Genomic DNA, 11,743 nt, shown 5'->3' on the forward strand with positions numbered 1-11,743 from the left:
AAGCAGAATCATGGCACTCTTCCAAAATGAATGGCACCTCGTCAGGCATCACACACCGGCGATAGATGTCATCAACCCCTTGCCGATATAATGTACCTACGATTAAGGCAAACTTTAACGCTTGCTGCTTAATTTTCCTTCTCTCAGCTTTAGATAATTCGGATCTAGCCTCTCCCGTCGATAAATAATGTGTTATTGCAGCGTACCAGGAGGGAATAGATGCCGTATCTATTTTAAATAACAACTCCATGTCACTACCTTCAGCCACAGATTCTTTCGGCTCCCCAAAGTCCACAAGACATTCCACGATGCCTTGCAACCTTGGTGGCTTACTCCTAATTTCATAATCAAATTCCTGCAAAGTGATTAACCACTTTGCTAGATGATCAGGCAGCTGTAGCTTATTCATCAATAGTTGAAGTCCCTCCGCCTTTGTATAAAGCACGACTTTCTCATAGAGAATATAATGCCTGAATTTCTTGGTCCCAAAGACCATCGCTAGACACAACTTCTCCATGTAAGTATAATTAATTTCGGATACCCCCAGCTTCCGGCTAGCAAAAGCAATCGGGTGGTACCACTTCTCTTCCCAAATTTGGGCTAAACAGCAGCTGATACTATACATGGTGGCTGCCGAAAATATATAGAACACCTCACCTCTTTTAGGTGCTTTTAAAACGGGCGCTCTTGCTAGCTCTTGTTTCACATCCTCGAATGCTATCTTACAAGGGTCACCCCATAGAAACGAACAGCTAAAGGACAATAAATTTCTAAGCGGCAACGTTCTTTCTACCAAGGTGTTTATGAATCTACAGTAATAACCAACCGAAGACAGAAAGCTATGAATTTCCTTCGGAGTGCTTGGTGGACCCATGGCAACTATAACTTTGACCTTCTCGGGGTCTGTCGCAATTCCTATCGAACTGACCACATGACCCAACAATAGCCCATAAGGCACTCCAAAAACACACTTCCGCGGGTTTAGGGGGATACAGAATTGTCTACAGCGCTCAAAGCATTTTCTTAAAATGATCAGTTGCCTTTCTCTCACGGTGGCGGCCCCTAAGTCATCAATAAACACCTTCAACTCTTCAGGGGATATGTCACCAAATGTCTTATCTGCTGTTCGTTGCCACGAACCAGGCGCATTGCATAAACCAAAGGCCATCACATGGTACGCAAAAGTACCAAATAGAGTAATAAAAGTTGTTTTCAACTTGTCCTCTTCTACAATTGCCATCTGGTTATATCCTGCAAAGCAATCCATAAACGAATATATCTCCCTACCCGCTAATTGATCCAAAATCTGGTCAATAAATGGCAACGGGTAGTAGTCCTTAACTGTCTGCTTATTCAGCTCCCTAAAGTCTACACATAATCAGATTTGATTATTCTTCTTCTTTCTGATCACAACTGGCGAACACCATTCCGTGTGTTGCACAGGAAAAATCAAACCCGCTTTTCGAAGCTTTTGTAACTCTTCAAACAGCCCGTCCCTCAGTTCGAAAGGCATACGCCTTACTTTCAGTTGTATAGGACGACTACCCTCTTTCAACGGAATTGTATGAACAGCAAGACTAGGAGGAATGCCTCTGAGCTCATCATAACTCCAGGCAAAGATATCACGGAATTCCTGAATCAAGGCCACATAGTCCTCCCTTTCTGCTGTGCTGAGAATAGAGCCTAATTTGATTGGCCATGAATCATCAGGCGTACCAAGGTCTAGCTCGATAACATCTGCATCTCTTATGCGATCTTGGCCCTCTATCGACTCATTCAAAGTAATCTGATAGATGTCTTCCGTGGTGGATCCCTCTTTGAACTCATCACTCGATGATGTCTCACTAGCAGATAAATCTTCTAATGTCTCCAATTCTGTAGAAGATAGAGGATCTCTCTCACTCTGCGGGGACTCAGGATAAGCATCAACCACCACATGCTGGGCACCTCTGCTGAATATTAGTCGACCGATGGGTATATCTACTTGGCAGTCCGCTTGCAAGATCCAAGGTCGTCCGAGTAATACTTGGTAACTTGGATGGCCTGCAAAACGAATCACCCTAAAGTCCAACAGGCATTCTACATTTGCAACAGTGACGTGGACCTTAGTAATGCAACCTTCCGGTTGTCTCAAACTATCGTATGCCATTCTGAGAATTGTGGAGGTATCTTTCTGGATCGTAAGACCCAACCTTTCCATCAATTCAGAACTCATAATGTTAATAGATGATCCCGTGTCGACAATGGCATAATCTACTAATATCCCATCGACATAGGCTGCAACCCTTGGGCAATGCTTCTCAGCATGCTCGAACTAGTCATCTCCAACTCGTGCAATACCCAAAGGTTCTACGATATACCTGGTACGTAGGATCTTTCTAAATTCCTTGTGTACTCCTGGGGAAATCTTAATAAGCTGTAAAAGATTCACATCCGGCTTGACTTCGCAAAGAGAGCTCGCCAAATCGAATTCATGATAGTTCGATAGAGCTCACTTTTCATGCCAAACCATCCGCTCTTTAGGTCGTTGAACCGGCTTTATTGCCTCTTTCTTAACTTTCACCTTCTTCTTTGGTGGTTCCTTATCGGCTTTACTCTCTACGGGCTTCAAAGGTCCCCCTTTCATGGCAGGATCCAAAACTTGCGTTCCTTTGTCGCCTTGTTTAGGGTTTCCGTCGACAGGCTTATCCTTGTCGGCTTCTCTACCCTTTTGACCTCTTGTAAGAACAGCTCGCAGATTAGAGGTTTCAGCATCATTAACGCGTACAGCATCAATCAAACTAACCCCACTACCACTTGGTAGCTCCTCCACTGTAGTCTTTGGTTGTTGAAGTATTTGTTTAGGCCCATCTTCTTGCTGGGAATCATTTCCTTGCGCACGATGATTAACAGGCCCTGGCTGTCGACTACCTCGGTGGAGGGAACTGATCTTACTCCAGCAAGTAGCTGCTAAATGGCCGGATTTTCCACAAATATCGCACTTAACATTTGGGCAATTTCTTGGATAGTGCTGCCCACCATACCATTTGCAACTAAACCTCGAAGGTGCACCCTCATCTGGGTATCTACTTCCTATCAAATTTTGTTGCTTTTTGAGGAAGTTGACATCAACGGCTATTTGCCGATACTGCTCTGTAATCATGTCGGTATAATGCTTCATCATGTCCTTAACCTCGCCAAGAACATTGGAAGCACTCGACTCATAGCCTTGGTCATGACCATGTTGTTCCATCGCCCTAACAATTTAATTAGGCATTGGTTGTTGAGCCACATGCATGAGATTAGAATTGACCGCCTGGCCTCCACCATTTGGAGCCATTTGACTGCCCGTAGGCATCGACATGCTAGGGGGAGCTGATAATAAAGGGACATTCTGCTTCATGCTCCCTCTCCCATTAGGGTTAGCCATCGCTATCCCTTGGCCACTACTGCCATTGGCCATCGCCATATTGTTTCCCAATACTAAACCCATATTCGAATTGCCTCGAGAAGCATAGGCTGCTTGTAGTCGGGATTCCACTTCTTGTGCTCGTGTAATGGCAGTATCTATATCCCCCAAGGGGACACTACTCAACTGCAATTGGATATTAAAGTCCAAACCATGTAGGAAATATTGCAATTGGGCATCTGCGGGGATAGGAATAGAGGTGTCCAGCTTACGGAAAACTTCTTTTATTTTCTTCGCATAAGCACGAATATCCTCGTGTGGTTCTTGGCGGGTCATGTTGAGTACACGCAACCAATATTGCCCACCCCTTTCAGGGGAAAACTCCCTTCGAAAAGCTCCATAAAATGAATCAATATTCAATATGGTTCCGGCTTCTAAACCATGATACCATATAGCGGCTCTTCCTTTGAGAGTCATGTTGAAGAACATCATTAAATGTCCTTCTTCTTGGATATGACAGTTAAACATCAGCTTTTGAAACTCCCTAATGTGGAGTTCCGCATCTTCCTCAACTAGCCCATTAAAAATGGGTAGCAGGTAACCTAGAGCCGGCAAATTCGTCGTTCCTGCAGGAATTGCAATAGGCTGCGCCATAACGAGAATTGGATTTGCACTACGAATAGGGGACGGTGGGGTTGCACCTCCCGCACTTGATGTAGACTGGATTATGGAAGGAAGGGGAGCACTAGAGCTTCCACCTTCTCTTAACTTACTGCTTCTGGCACTAAGACCACTAGATCCACTCCCTTGTAAGGGTTCAGCACCGCTACGCTTAGGGGAATATATCCTAAAAATTTCAGCACGTCGCCTAGCTCTTTCGTCTCTTTCTTGCTTTTGGATTTCTGCTAGACGATGCTTATCAATAAATAACGGATCAATCTCAGTATTTTTTGGCATAAACTGCTAGTTGGTCCCTAGACAACCAGGATTCGAGGACCGCCACTTCTTAGCGGCTCTCGGCAGACGCACCACTGATGGACCTAAAAACGGGCCAGCACTGGCTCATGCACTAGCTGGGCCTCTATCTCACGCGCTCAACAACCCCATGGCCTTGCGGCCAGGAGCGTTGATGACACATACATTGCCTTCCTAGACACCTTGCGTTTGTATTACGTCGTTTGTAGTCCACTCTTCTCTCACCCACTACTCCTCAGAGGGAGTCCCTTACACATTGCCTAATGGCACGAAGCACAGACATAGGGAGTCCTCCAACGGCTAAATGCCGTCACCCCTCTGCGACTCTCCTACACCTTGGAGATTGGCCCCTCGATGCGTCGCTCAACATATAAACATTTCGCACAAAATCCACTCAAGGTACCATTTAATCGTATACAGGAATGTACCATTGTCCTTACTTCTCTTTTCCCCAGACCCCATGACTAGCCTATGGTTTAGGGTGTCCTGTCTCTCACTCAACGTAGGTCAAGATCCTAATGAAAACAATTGCTGTGCATCCAGGATTTCTGATACCTTTAACTATTTCCATGATTTATGCATATTGTGGATGCCAAGTGCTCAAACAATTATGAAATCAATATTGTGCACATGCGAAAAACATCCTTTCAATGATTTTCAACTACCGTTCTTATGCGGCGTTGCACGAACCTAGCACCGAGGAAACCCTCGTGCTACTAGGCTCTTATTTTATAATTATTCACCGACCTATATGGCATGCAAACAAAACAGCAATCATTTCATCATCTCACTTCACATTTAGACACATTCTAACCACTCTACCCTCCCATCGATCAAATGTTGCATTGTTGTATAGATTTATAGGGTATTTTACCATCATTTTATATGTAGAAAGCGGGAAAAACACACTAGAACAAGAAGGTGGGGTTAAACTGAGGCAAATCCTCATGCTTCAGTCCCCACAAACATTCACAAACATTGTTCTTAATTTTCATTAATTTTCCGCATCCAAAATGCATTTTTTCCCTATTTTTAGTGTTTTTTCTCTATTTTCCTTGTATTTTCCCTTATTTTTTGCATTATTTTATTACTAAAAATTCAAAACAGGTTATGGCCTGTGGCCTTTAGTTCCTTCTTGCAGCAAAAATGAAAATTTAGTTGGTGTTCCTATTCATAAACAATTTTTAGCCCACATGAACAACATTTCATCAATCAAAAGCCATGAAATCTCAAATTTCCTTTGAAAAAATTGAATTACCGCTTATTTGCGTGTTTCGGGTTTCATGTCCATGGCTGCAAATCTGAAAATCAGCAGCAATTCATGCTCAGCACAATCACAAATCACCATTTCCAGCCCGTGGAGCAATCCGATCCATGTCGGATTTTCTTTCTTCTTCCTTCTTCTTCCCACATGAATTCCCGCTTAGAAGAGAGAGAGAGAGGAGAGAGAAAGACTAGATTTCCATCTCAGCATTCAGGCCATCAATTGAGGAGCGAAGGGCGGCGATAAGATCAGCATACAGAGGGGAATGAGGGGCAAATGTCTGTTGAGTAGGTTGTTTGCAGGCTGCATGAGGCACCATCATCCATCAAGCGCATTTTTCGGCCGTTGAACGCGCCTTCTTCCCCACGTTTTTCCTCATCTTCTCTCTCCACGATTGCTACATTTTTTGCTTCATAAAATTTGGGCCCCAACCTTCCCCAAAGGTCATGACCATTTGGCCACTCCAATGTCCACCTCTTCAAATCTTGCCCAACTTCTTGGCCATTTTCCCGTCCGGACTCGGAATTGAGCTCTGAAAAATCCTGGGTATCCGACTTAGCATCCCGCATTGGCCATAGCTCGTATCAACCTGCACGATTGTCTGAAAAATTATGAAAAATCAACAAGTGTCACTCGGGCATCTTTAAAGCACTTTGGCGCTTAAAATGGTCCTAGATCGAGCCGCCGCCTTTGACGGTGAATATTTTTCCCTTGATATTCATAATTTTTAGCTATTTTTAAGCACTTCCCGGCACCTAAAATCTGCTCTCAGTACAGCTACTAGCTTCACCTTCTTATCCACAGTTTTGTATTTCGTGTCAACCCTGGCTTCATTATGCTCTTCTGCATTACTCAAATCTTGCTATAAATCAGCGATTCTGCACTCCAATGGCTGAATATCCTCAGCCCTATGCTCTATGGACTGCATAGGAACAACCCTAAACTCCGAATGCTGAAATATTTCAGCACTAAACTCTGTTGGCTGAAAGTTTTCAGCCCTCTGTGTCTCTAAAAGCTGATCATAACCAGCTGGAAACTCTGTTTGCTGAATTTCTTCAGCATTCAACACTTTTTGCTGAGCCACCTCAGCCTCTGACTCAATCTGTGACACAAAATCTGCAATTTCATGAAACATGTCCAGGGACTGCACTAATACATTACTGTGACAATTCTGCATATCAGTTTTCAGCATATCTTCCATCTCTTCTATCGTATTTGCACAAATCATACTGTCATACATCCCATCTATGTGCTCATTATCCTCCAAAATTCCTGCATTTTTCAAAATTTTCTCCTTCCTGCATATATACTGCCTGGCAGCTCTAGGCAACCTAGAAATCTTCTGATAGCTCATTGAACTGTTTGCTGAAATCCCAACAAAACCGGAGGAGAAAACACTGCTGCTGCCAGGAGGCGAGAACTCCAATCTCCTCTGCTCTGTACCACCATCGTCTCGCGAAACGGCGGTACCTAATGAAAACCCGAATCCCTCACAGTGGGCAAAGGTGCATCTCTGAGAGTATCCCTGTTTCTAACATGGTTCACACACACAATCATAAACTGAACTGCTCTCATACCATCTTTACTGCGAATCCGTGCATAAGCAGATCCATCATCCATTACCTTTGTTTCCATGCGCATCTCTGTGATGAATGGATGTCCAAGAATTATAGGATAAGAGCATGAATCCTGCACAAAGAAATGGAAATCCTCCTCTACATCACCAATAGAAACCGTGACACTGGGACAGGCATCATACAAATCACCTGCAGTGTTATTGGTAGCTCTCATACGCCACCCATGCTCTACATCCATAGGCCATCTATTACTCTCATAAACTCCACGAACTATGAGATTAATCTCTGAACCATGATCCACCAATGCAACATAAGGCACCTGTTTCTCTCCAATCTTTACCATCGTCTCTGTAGTTGCCCTAGCCCAATGACTCCGCAAAAAGTGACTACGCGGTATCAAGATAGGCTCATCAGTTTCAGCATAATGCATAGGCTAAACCCTCTTCTCTACTTGCGGAAAAACAGAAGCATTCTCAACCATAACCTCATCCTCATCCTCATCCAACTCCCCAATCAAAACTCCATGTGTATTAGTGGTAGGTAATGCATGTCTTTTCCTCTTCAAAACCTCCTGAAATTGATCTTGAAACTCTCTTTTCGAGATGCCCAAAATCTCAGAAATAGTGAAAGTCACCTCACTGCCAACTATCTTGTCATTAAAGATTTTCTTCATGTCCGTAGATGTCTCAATATCGGACATCAATCTAAACCCTAGCTGCTTTCTCTCTCTAGGCTCTTGCCTCTTTTCTCTCTTTTGAGCATCTTCCATATGTTGATCTGGCCCTGGTCTCAAAGACGGTCCTGCAGAAGGTGGTGTAACAAACTCACCCCCTCTAGTCTTCTTAGCTGCACTTGGATTTTCTTCATCCCTCTTACGCTTCTCCTCAACAAGTACATCTGCTCCATGAGACTTAGCCAAATAAGCATAAATAGAGTACCTGTCAACAGGCGAATCCCAACCTGTCTCTGATCTGATGCTAGAGCCTGCACTAGTCAAAACAGTTTGTTGAATTTTTCCCTTGTTTGCAGTCTCCATAGCATAAGTCCATAGTGCTGACTAAGTCTCTGATCCCTTCTCAATCTGGACTCCATATGCAGAAGCATCACCTCTAGCTATCACATAAGAAGTACGCGTAGCCATGTCATCCATTAACTTCTTCATTCCACCTTTAGCAAAGGTAGTAGCAAGTGGAGCTCCTGTCTTAGTCAACCAAATCTTACCATCTTATCCCCAATATACCAAATTCTTCCTCCTTGCATCCTGAAAAGATTCACAATCCCTGCAATGCTGATGGTCCGTACAATCGCACCAAATACATCTCCGATCTCTCCTAGGTGCACTAGGAGCACTCCTAGGTGCAGTAGGAGCACTAGAAGAAGTAGTAGGCGCAGTCGAAGCAAACTGCTCTTTCAATTTTCCCACCAACTCTGCTTTAACTGACTCTAGTGTCAAATCTGTTATGCCTTTGATTATGTCATCAAGAGAGGTAGGCACCGATGGAGCGGATGGTTTTGGAGCAGAAGGTGTAGGCATCAGTCGTGGAACAGGAGGAATAGGTGGAGTGGAAACAGTAGGCACTGGAATGGGCCAAGAAACTGGCTGAGGAGGAGAAGAAATAACAGGGATAGAAGCAGGCATAGGAGCAGATGATGGTGTCGGTGTCATGGAACCATTCTGTAGGCGGGTCTTCCATATCCTCCTCTTGGTCAAAGTCGAGACTGCATCTTGGGCATCCTGCCAATCCGTTTTAAGACCCATAGGCTTCGTGCGATCCTCAAGAAGCTCTCCCAATTCTTCCTGAAGAGCAGGATCTACAGCTTGCAAGAAAAGCTCAACTTTTTCAACATCCAATGCTCTTTGTTCAATGGCATCAAGCTGACTATACCTCTCTTCAAATTCTCGAATCAACTCTGAAGCAGCTAGACCTTTGTTTGGCATGTAGACCCACTCTCGGAATGACTGCCGAGTAGCCATACCAAAGTCCTCAAGGAAATATTCTTCTTTCAGGGCCTTCTTAAAATCTTGCCAATGTGTATTTTGAATAAAAAGATCAGTCACTTTCGCCCTCAAGGCGAGTGTGAGAAGATGAAGGAAATACTTACTCATAAGTCCAGCTGGAACTCCAAAAAACCCCATCTTGATCTCATATGTCTTCAAATATGCTGAAACATTATGGCCATCAAATAGCTTCTTCTCATTCTCAACTGCTTCAATCGCTTTAGTCGCGCTATTTGCATTCTCTTGCTCCGAATAGAGTTGCCTTTACTGAGACAACTGTTGTTGATGCAATTGTTGCTGCTGCTGCATATACAATTGTGTCTGCTGACTTTGGAGCTGCATATACATGGACATATTCTGCAAAATCTTCTTTAGATCATCTGTTGAAGTACTTGGCGCAGCAGTCATTGATGGAGCTGAAGTAGAAGACGCAGCTGGAATTGTAGAAGAGGCTGAAAGAGAGGCTGAAGTATCTCCCATCCTGAAATTTCTGCGATGCTTTCACGTCGGGTTCACCAAAGATGTCGAAGGGTTTTTGAAAGCAAAGTCGCAACCACAGAGGACCTTGACTAATTTCAAGATGGAAGATCAATCAAGTGAATGAATACAAATCTGCAACAACAACTCCATCATAATGTTCGATGTTGATCAGTTGGAAAGATCAATAGTGTTCATGGTCATGTACAATCTTTTGTATTGAGTGAATCAGCAGTCCTTCATAAACGAGGAAGAAGCGCACACAGCAGGGAAAAGAAGTTGATAGTTATCAATATTTGTAACACCCTCAAGCCAACACTACATCTATTATCCAAGATGTGTCAGCAGTCATCTTTGTATAACTTCTTATACAGGTTTAACAGATTGTTATTGTTGAAAGGTAGGTAGCCAGTGAAACCTCAATTTAGTAAATAAGTTCAAAGGCATTCAGTAATATTGGTTTGTTCTCTGTCACATACTGTTCATCAGAATCATTGGATACTGCTTATACATCATCAACATGAATGTTTTGAAAATCTGCAACAAGTGTCTCTGGTTTGTAGCTTTTCCTAAGCTATGAATCCTGAAGAATCAGAAGATATTCAGTGCAGCGACTGTTTTGTTTTGGGCTTTAAATGACTTCCTTTCACTTTCCACAGACAAAGATCTATTCTGCCATGGTGAACGGTAAAAATTCGTGTGACAACTGAAGGTAGAAGAATATTCCACAACCATAAAGTGCGATCCCTACCCGCAGATAATACCCGTTCCTCGTCAAAACTTCACTTTGATGACCATAGAGAGTATCCATGTAAGACCTATCTTCTACACTCCACAATTTGATAGTGCGGTCAAATGAAGCTGACATGAGCTCTTGAGCTCCCTGTCTGAAAACAAGTGAAGAAATAGCCCCTCTGTGTTCTGGAAAGACCTGAATGTGTTCTCTTGTACGTGTATCCCATAAATGTATGTTTCAGTCAAGTCCACCACTTGCCAAATATCTGCCAACAGAACTTACAGCCAAAGCCAGTACACTTCGGCTACCTGATCCTTTCTGGCTTCTGTTAGGGCCTATAGGCTTTTTAGCTTCACCAGGCCAATTGTATTTCTCACTTGTTCCAGTCTCAACATCCCAATGGACAATTAATCCATCTTTGGAAGCTGAAAATCCACGTGCATCATCATCTGTCAGTGCAACCGATGTCACTGCCTGCCTGTGGCGCCTTCCTACGTTTCTTCCTTCCAAAGGAGTTGCTGGCTCAATAAGTCTGCCAGCTAATTTGCACTGCACCCGGCCACTTTCTTCAAGCTGTGCCTGCTGAAGTAAATTGGCCACCAGGGAGTCCTTGTTCGCGACAGTTACTTCCTCTCCTTCTTCGTTCTCATTATCCAATGCCTTCGTCTTCATTCAAGCTCTCCTGCGTCTCCTGCTACCATCTTTGATTTCTTCCCCTTTCCATTATTACTACAGGTTGGCTCCTTCAGCATGTTTGTCAATGTTTTAGTCGTCGGCTTTCGACAACACCATCCTTCTCTTTTGTTACATTCTTCATTGTCGGCTTCTCCTCATCGTCCCCTTCGTCATCCGATTCCCATTCGTATCCTTCTCCCCTATTCTCCTCCTGTTCCCTCCTCTCTGATCTTCTTCCGCCTTAGCAGTTCCGAGTTAAGCTCTTTCAGCAATTTTCCTACACCTGTTGATGGTTAGCCCGTCCAGAAGCATAATTCCTAATATCCCCCTTTTTCCCGATACTCAAAGGAAGTAATGTGCTTTCCATTCACGGTCATGTGAAAACCTTCTTCAATGAAGTAGTTCCTACATAGAAAGCTTCACCCACATCATTCTTAGCCCACAACACACTTGTGTTCCTCCACACTTGATATCTCAGAACCAGCTCTATTCAGAGAACCACTATTCAACTGATCCCTTGTTCTCTCTCCAAAACATTCCTGTAAACTGCTTTCAAATAATTAGGAATCTAGTGAACTTTCTGTATAAAGCCATCTTCAGCTCTAAGTTCCAAAGTCCCATGTCAATCAGATCATTATTGATTAATTCCTCC

The 11,743-nt window shown here is 43.6% G+C and overlaps 1 pseudogene; it reads right to left on the reverse strand.

Moving 5' to 3' along the window:
* Positions 1–10,282: 10,282 nt before the first annotated feature.
* On the reverse strand, positions 10,283–11,088 carry LOC148016827 (U3 snoRNP-associated protein-like YAOH pseudogene; annotated as a pseudogene).
* Positions 11,089–11,743: the final 655 nt, after the last annotated feature.

The sequence above is a fragment of the Lygodium microphyllum genome, chromosome 22 (assembly GCF_053477565.2).
Source record: "Lygodium microphyllum isolate KBCC chromosome 22, Lygodium_microphyllum_v1.1.10, whole genome shotgun sequence".
Taxonomy (NCBI): Eukaryota; Viridiplantae; Streptophyta; class Polypodiopsida; order Schizaeales; family Lygodiaceae; genus Lygodium; species Lygodium microphyllum.